Source organism: Macaca fascicularis, chromosome 8 (assembly GCF_037993035.2).
Source record: "Macaca fascicularis isolate 582-1 chromosome 8, T2T-MFA8v1.1".
In the NCBI taxonomy this organism is placed as follows: Eukaryota; Metazoa; Chordata; class Mammalia; order Primates; family Cercopithecidae; genus Macaca; species Macaca fascicularis.
Window position 1 is genome coordinate 153047036 of NC_088382.1, and position 7965 is coordinate 153055000.

Consider the following 7965-nt stretch of genomic DNA (forward strand, 5'->3'; position numbering starts at 1 on the left):
GGGAAGTGGGGGCTGCCTCCAGGCCTCCATAGACTGGGTGGACAATGGCCCCCAAAGGCAGTCAGCAGGAGCACCGCCCCCAAGACCCCCACAGCAGTGGGCTCAGGACCTGGGCACCAAGGGGAGGGGGTGGGAAGGGCTGCAGAGCAGGGCAGGCCCGAGCTGCACCCGAGAGGAGCCACGGAGCCTGAGTGGGGGTCCTCACCAAGGGCCCCAGGGCCCAGCACGTTCTGAAAGGGACAGGGCTGGTGGGAGTCATTCCCTGCAGCCACCAGGGGGCAGCCGCCACCTGCTTAGCAGCCCTGGGAGGCGGCACAGGCAGGTGCACCTTGGGAGGGCTGAGGCACAGACCCCGGGTAGCAAGGCAGCCCCCAGCTCTGCAAGACCCCTGCCCTCTTGTCCAGTCCCTTCCGAGAGTCCCCAGGTGGGAGCAACCCACCCTGCATCCCAAGCTCCAGTTCCAGGGTCCAGGACCCTGTGCTGCCACCTCCCTCGTGCTTCAGCCAGGAAAATGGGGGTGCGAGTGGGGTGTTTGGGGTCCCAGAGATGCAGGCGCCGTGGTGCCATCTTCCTGGGCGGGAGGGTGAGGCTCCCCAGCCTTCCTGAGCCGGGGTGGGGGTCCAGGTCCCCCATTTGCCCTCCTGGGAAAATCCCTGTCTCAGCAGAATGGGCCAAGGTCATGCAGGTCTCCCCAGCACATATTAATTTGGTTAATAAAACTGTGCATCAAGGAGGCCATTAGGCGCTAATTGGGGATGACAGGATGGCGGCCCTGTCTGGGAAGTGCAGGGACTCCCCACCTCCTGTGGCCTGTCCAGACCCAAGGTGGGGACAGAGCTGCCACCTGCCTCCTGCACGGTGGGCGCCAGGCCACCATAGGCTGGGGGAGGGGGCTTTTGCCCGGAGAGCATGCCCCTCCCCACCACAGACCCCTGGGGTACGCCCAACCCATCCCACCCCTGCCCACACACACCCCTCCCCTGGCTGCCACCAAGCCTGGGCCTGTGATCCTGGCCCTGCCCTCTGCCCCAGGCCATCTTGTCCCCTGCTGCCCCCTCAGGGGTCTCCCTTGGGGCTGCCTCCCCGCCATCCGGTCCCTCTGCCACAGAGTGGGGGCCTCGCAGCTGGAGTCACACGTGGCTGGGACCCGGCTCCTGTCACCGCCTCCATCCTGTGAAGTGGAGGAAGCCTGGTGCACAGGGGTGCTGTGGCGATGTGGGAGGCCCTGAGATCCTACTGCCGGCCACGGGGAGGGGGGCGGAGGTCCCGGGATCTGGAGTCCTGAGTTCTAATCAAGGCAGGGCTGGGCAGGAGGGGGGTCCCCCTCCCCACCTGCCACTTGGGGCTGCTCCCGGGGCAGCAGTGAGCCCCACGCCAGAACAGAAAGCGGATGCCTGCCAGCCCAGCCCCTCAGGCTCGGACCACGCCCCCCGATGCCTACCAGCCCAGCCCCTCAGGCTTGGACCACGCCCTCCAGCCTCTGTGGGAGTCCTGCCAGATAGCCCCTGGGCTGCGGGAAGGGACCGCGCCCCATCCCATCCTCACCCCTGCAGCAGCTGGTGGCTGCCTGCTGGGCACAGGGGCCTGAGGAACAGGGGACTACCCTGTCCAGCCCCCCCAGGGACTGCACGTCCACACAGGCAGCTGAGTCAGCAGTGGTGGGCAGATTTGGGGAGACATCACCATGGCTCCAGGAGGCTCTAGGAGGCCTTGGGGACTAGTCAAGGGTGTGATGCCAGGCCTGGCAGGACCTGCAGCTTCACCCCCGGGGCCAGTTGTGGCCTGTGCCCCGCCAGAGGGCAGTGCAGCCCCTGGGGCCAGCACACAGGGCGGCACCTGTGCTGAGCCTGCCCTAGCAGGAGGCGGCAGGTCAGGGTCCTGTCCCACCTGCCCAGGCTGGGGAGCAAAGCAGGATCAGGGCGAGGCTGGGGGAAGGCAGGGCTGGCCGCTGGGGAGCGCTCAGTCTGCAGGCTGTGCGGTGAGAGCCACTGGCTGAGGCTTCCCAGGGGGCACAGCTGCCCCGAGGGGCCGGCTCGAGGCTGTCCCTGCAGCAGCATGTGTTGGTGCTTGCCTCACCCCCCAAAGCGCCACACCTTGCCATCTGCAGAGCCCATTCTCTTCCCTTGAAGTCCTACTTGCACACTCCTGGGCGTTTCTGGCTAGCACCTTTTTGGCTTTTAGGGGCAGGTTAGTGTCCCTTCCTCAGATGGCCTGGCCTGGCCACACCCCATGCATGGGCCTTAGCCCCCACTTTCTGGCCCAGCCTTATCACTTTGGTCACGGTGTCACAGACGGGCCGAGGGCAGGGACGGCACCAGCATGTCCATGAGTGCCTGAGTGTGTCGGGCATATGTTGCCTGGGAGGGAGGGGCCGGAGCCTAGGAGCTGCTGAGGCCACGGTATGGTCCAGACCCCACTCCCCATGCCCACGCAGAGCCAGGGCCAACGATGGATGTTGAGCAGCGCAGGGGCCGAGGGTGCACCGGGACCGTGTGTGCACCCTGCCCAGGCGCCGGGCCCACAGGGTGATGCTCCATTTTCAGAGTGCTCCCCAGGCAGGAGGCTGGGCTGAGCCTGAGTTGCCTTCCTTTCTGCTTTGCCAACAGAAAACTGCCGAGAAGGGAGAAGGCGGACTCCGTTTTGCTTGGGTCAGCAGTGAGCAGGATTAACACAGGAAGAGGGAGCGGGGAGGGGTGGGAGCAGGGGCCTGGGGATGGACAGGGCTGGGAGTGGGATTGGAGATGGATTGGGGGGCACGAGAATGGATGGGTTGTGGGGGCTGGGGACAGACCTAGGTGAGCCAAGGGCAGGGTCCCCTACTTCACTCTCCTCCTCACCCCTTCCCAGCCCCTCCTGCCACCTCAAGCCAGCAGTTCCAGAAGACGAGTGAACGCACACCACCTGCAGGTGTTGGGGGTCAGGCCCTGTCCAACACCCTCGTCCCACCGCACCCTCCCACAGTCCCCGGAGCAGTGTTTTCCCTGTTCCCCACGGCCATGGTCAGGATCTGTGCCTGTACGAGGTGGGCCACGATGGCCAGTGGGCTGGCGAGGCTACAGCTGTCCTCAAGCGCAGACAGCACCCACGGATCATCTGCAGACATGGCGTAGAGGTCCAGAGAGCCCGGGGGTTGATCCTGGAGGGGAGCCGCGGAAGGCGGGGGACTGGGGGCGCTCCACGAAGCTCCAGAGAGAAACCGGCTCCATGGGCTTCAGATCCCCAGGACGGGGGTGCTGGGCAGCCGGGAGGGGCCCTGAGGAGAAGAGGGCATGGGGCCCAGACCCAGTGAGGCCTCAAGCCAGGGTGGCGGAGGTGGCAGTGGGGGCTCTGGGTCACCTAGGTGGTGCTGCTGTGCATGGGAGAGGTGACGGGCCAGGTCAGGCCACGGGTAGCAGACAAGCTTAGAGGGCTGAGTTTAGCCTCCGCTTCTCAGCACAAGGAGAGAGGCTGACAGCCTGTGGCCGAGTCCTTAGCCACCTCCAGGGCACTCACGCCTGCCTGTGGCCACTCTAACCCTCCCAGTGTGAGAGGAAGAGATGGGACTCCAAAGACACAACCCCACCACCCTCCCCACCATCACTGGGGTCACTGCCCAACCCCTCTCCCCTTCCACCACCCCTGAGGTCACACACATACCACCATTCCCTCCCCAACTCCTGAGGCCACACCCCCCACCACTCTCCCCAACCCGAGGTCACATGGCATGTCACTGTCCCCCCCACTGCTGACATCATGTCGCCTGCCTCTGTCATCGTGTGGACAGCACATACCCCACCCTCCCCACACCAATCTCTAGTCCCCATGAGGCCATCACCGGTGATAGCAGTTCCCCTGTCACTGCCATCCTCACCTCCAGCTCACTCCTCTCGGCAGCTGCCCCGTGGCCATGTTCCCCTCACCCCCACCACGGCCTTTAGTGCATTAGCTTCTCTGCCTGGTCCCCACTGTTTTTGATTTGTTTTGTTTTGTTTTGTTTTGTTTAGATGGAGTCTCGCTCTGTCACCCAGACCGGAGTGTAGTGGCACCATCTTGGCTCACTGCACCCTCTGCTTCCTGGGCTCAAGCAGTCCTCCCACCTCAGCCTCCCAAGTCGCTGGAACTACAGGTGCCTACCACCACACCCGGCTGATTTTTGTAGAGACATTTCACCGTGTTGCTCAGGCTGGTCTTGAACTCCTGGACTGAAGCCGTCCTCCCGCCTTGGCCTGCCAAAATGCTGGCATTACAGGCGTTAGCCACCGCGCCCAGCCTGCACTGCTTTTTTCTTGGCTCCAGAGAGCAAGGTGGGACAGGCTGGGGATCTGCAGTGGGGGTGACTTGACCTCTCCAAGTCAGCAGGAGGAAGGGGCACCCACTTCTCCAGGGCAGGGTGGGCGGCAGAGGCTGCAGTGCCGCCCTTCTGCCCTCCTGTCCATCCTCACGGCCACTCATTGCCCGTCGGCAATGACTGAACACCTGCTGCTGGGGGCTTTTGCCTCCCAGGAGCCCCTGGAGCCCTGGCCCCTCTGCACTCTCCTTATGTCCTGCACATCCCAGTGATCCTTATGACACGTGAGGTGCGCCTGGAAGTCAGAAGATGATGTCTAATATCTTGTCACGGAGGCCCCAGGTTCCTCACCTGCAGGCAGAGCTGCTTGAGGGCGTCTTGCAGATTCAGAGCCTTGACAGGGTCCCCGATGCTTCCTGAGGACCAGGCCCAGTCTTGACCACATCTCTGTTCTGCCCACAACTCCCAGTGAGCCGTAGGGGAGGGAGGAGAAGCCAGTGGGGTGGGAGATGCAGTCAAGGTCGGGGGTGAGCAGGCCACCAGCTGGGAGATGCATGGCAGGCTGACCTAGGTTCAGCTTGGGAGAGCCACCGGACACCCTCTCTCTCCGCCACGCTGGGCTCTGGGCTCTCAGCGGTGAGGACAGGCCTGGCTCTGCGGGGCTGACCATCTGGGGGCTGAGATTGCATCTCAGGGCAGGAGGAAGCTTGAGGAGGTGTGAGAGGCCTGGCTCCCGCTGCGCCTCCAGGCGAGCACGGTGTGGAAGGAGTGTGGGCGCGGGGAGGAGAGGCAGGGATGGGCCAGGCAGGGCTGACAGGGGAAGGCAGGAGAGGGCAGGCCGCCTGTGGAAGGGGACCTGGGCCTCTACGGGGGGCTGCCCCAAGAGGTCATTGCCTGGGGCACTGTGCCCATGCCTGGTGGATGCTTCTGGCACCCTGCATCCAAGGACCAGGGGGCACCACCTCAGAGCACGGCGTGTGAGGGTGCTGGGTGGGGTGTGGGGAGCGCCAGGGGATGTCCCAGCCTGGGCATTGGCAGAGGAGGGGCAGGTTGGGGGTTCAGCCCAAGATGGGCCTGCTGGTTAGCGGATGCCAGTGGGTGCCCACGGGGGCGGCCTCCAAGAAGCTGCTGAGTGCACACTCTGTGGATGGAGGGGGACTCAGGGGGACCTGGGGGTCACCCAAAGCCGTGGGAGAGGGTTGGGGGCTGGAGCTGATTGGAGGACTCCCTGGGGACCCCTGGGAGACGAGTTTGAGGAGACCAGGGGTGCAGGGGCTGTGCCGTGGGTGGGGAGGAGGGGAAGAGGAGCGGGAGGAGAGAGAGGAGTGGGGAAAGAGGAAGGGAGGAGACAAAACTGAGCTGAAGTGGTGAGCTCTGTTCCCCTAAGGGCAAGTACAGCCCGGCTTTGGGTGGGGCCCCAGTGGAGGGAGATAGGCAGGGCCCCTGCGGGTCAGCAGCCCAGGTTGGGCGTGGGGTGGGCCCTCCTGGGTCTGGGAGCCTGAGAGCTGCTGGGGGAGGCTGGACAGGAGGCCTGGGCAGGTCCCTCTCAAGGCTGTCTCCTCTGGAGTCAGGGCTCTGGCCTGGCCCTGTCCACCCCTTCTGGGAGTGGGGGCTCCAGCTTCACCCTCCTCACAGGGGCTCTGCCCCAGAGGCTGTACTATCTTCAGGAGCCAGCAGCCCAGGCACCGAGGCCCACGCCACAGAGAGGCCTTGCCCGCAGCCTGGCGGGGTAACCCCACAGGGCACCCACCCCAGGATGGCTGGGCTGCATGCCCGGGCATAACTCAGTGTTCACCTGGGCGGGGATTGGCAGCCCCCGCGGCTCTGGCTCCCCCCACACCCGCTTCGGCCCCTAGACGGTGCGCCAGACATGCATTAAGGCAGGAGTGACTTATCGAGCTGTCAGGGGGAGCGTTTTAAGACAGAATTATAGGGGAGAGGAAAAAGATTTTTACCAAATTAATGAAAAATCAATGTGGCCTCAAAAATCCATTAGCCTTCATAATACGCTGGTTCCAGGCTGAGCCGCACAATCCGATGCCGGCTGTTAAATTCGCCGCGGGCCCTGCCCACCATTCACCACTGCACGGTGCTTACTCCTGAGAGCGACACCTGCCCTGGGCCCAGAGCCCCTGGGGACCCCTGCCTTGGCTCCCTGACCACACACACAGGCTGTGGGGAGCCCTGGGGTGAAGCAGTGTAGACGGGGCAGTGGTGTGGACGGGGTAGGGAGTGCACTGCTGGTTTTGGTGGTGTCCAGGGTAATCAGCTGCCAGGGTGGCATTGCCGGGGTGGCAGAGGGCCTGGTGTGGTGTTGGTGAGGGTGGCTAACAGTGACAGTGGCGAGTGACTGTGAGGTGAGTGACCTGGTGTGAGTGACCGCGGGGTGAGTGACTGTAGGTTGAGTGACCTGGGGTGAGTGACCAGGTTTTAGTGACCGTGGGGTAAGTGACCAGGTTTTAGTGACCGTGGGTGAGTGATCAGGTTTTAGTGACCATGGAATGAGTGGCCTGGAGTGACTGTGAGGGTGACTGACTGTGGGTGAGTGGCCTAGAGTGAGTGACTGTGGAGTGAGTGACCGTGGGATGAGTGACATGGTTTTAGTGACCGGGGGTGAGTGGCCGTGGGATGAGTGGCCTGGAGTGAGTGACTGTGGAGTGAGTGACCAAATGACCATGAGGGTGACTGACTGTGGGTGAGTGGCCTGGAGTGACTGTGAGGGTGACTGACCGTGGGTGAGTGAGTGGCCTGGAGTGAGTGACGGTGGAGTGAGTGACTGTGAGGGTGAGTGGCCGTGGGGTAAGTGACCTGGTTTTAGTGACTGTGAGGGTGAGTGACCTGGTTTTAGTGACTGTGGGGTGAGTGACTGGGTCAGTAACCGTGTGGCCACGTAGAAACAGGGTGGACAACATAGGAGGCTGCTGGTCTTGAGGCTGAGCCAAACGGGCTGTGAGATGTTGGAAAGAGGTGTTTGTACAGCCGTAACAGTGACCTTGGGGTGGCCAGGCACCCTGAGTAGGACGTGGACAGCTCCCTCCTGGGAACATCCTGTCCCCCTGCCCGCCTGGAGGCCCTTTGCCCTTACACAGGTCACTTGCTGGGTAGGCAGAGCCAGCGTTGTGGCCCCAGGGAGGTCTTGGGACAGCAGCAACCCTGATGGAGCCTGGAGCAGGTGGTTCCAAGGGGATTCCTTCCTTCCCCTGAAGAGGGAGACCTCCCCTCCACCTCGCCCTGCCCCTTGCCCATCTGAGCTGAGATGGGGCGCATCCAGGTGGGGCGGCTGTAGACAGAGGGGTTGCCTGAGATCTCCGTGTGCCCAACATGTAACAGGCGAGGCACTGGGAGTCTAGATGGATTTTTTATTAAATTGACAGAAGTCTCTCTTGTCCTGGTGTCTCCTTGAATCCCAGCTTAAAACTCTCCCTGGGGCCCTGACAGCTGCCTCCGTCAGTGACCCCCTCCCTCTGATCCCTCGCAGAGAGGCAGGGCCAGCAGCAGTCTTGTCCCCACCTCCCTGAAGGGCTCTCCATGGGGCAGGGCAGGACTCCCAGGGAAACCACCCCTCACCTTGCAGTCCAGGGGCCCTCAGGCCATGTGCATCTGGCAGCTCCCCTCACCTGGGCTCCTCTCCCCGGCCCCCTTGCCTCACCCTCCTCCAGCCAAGACCACGTTGGCACATGGCCCACCTGCCTGTGCCC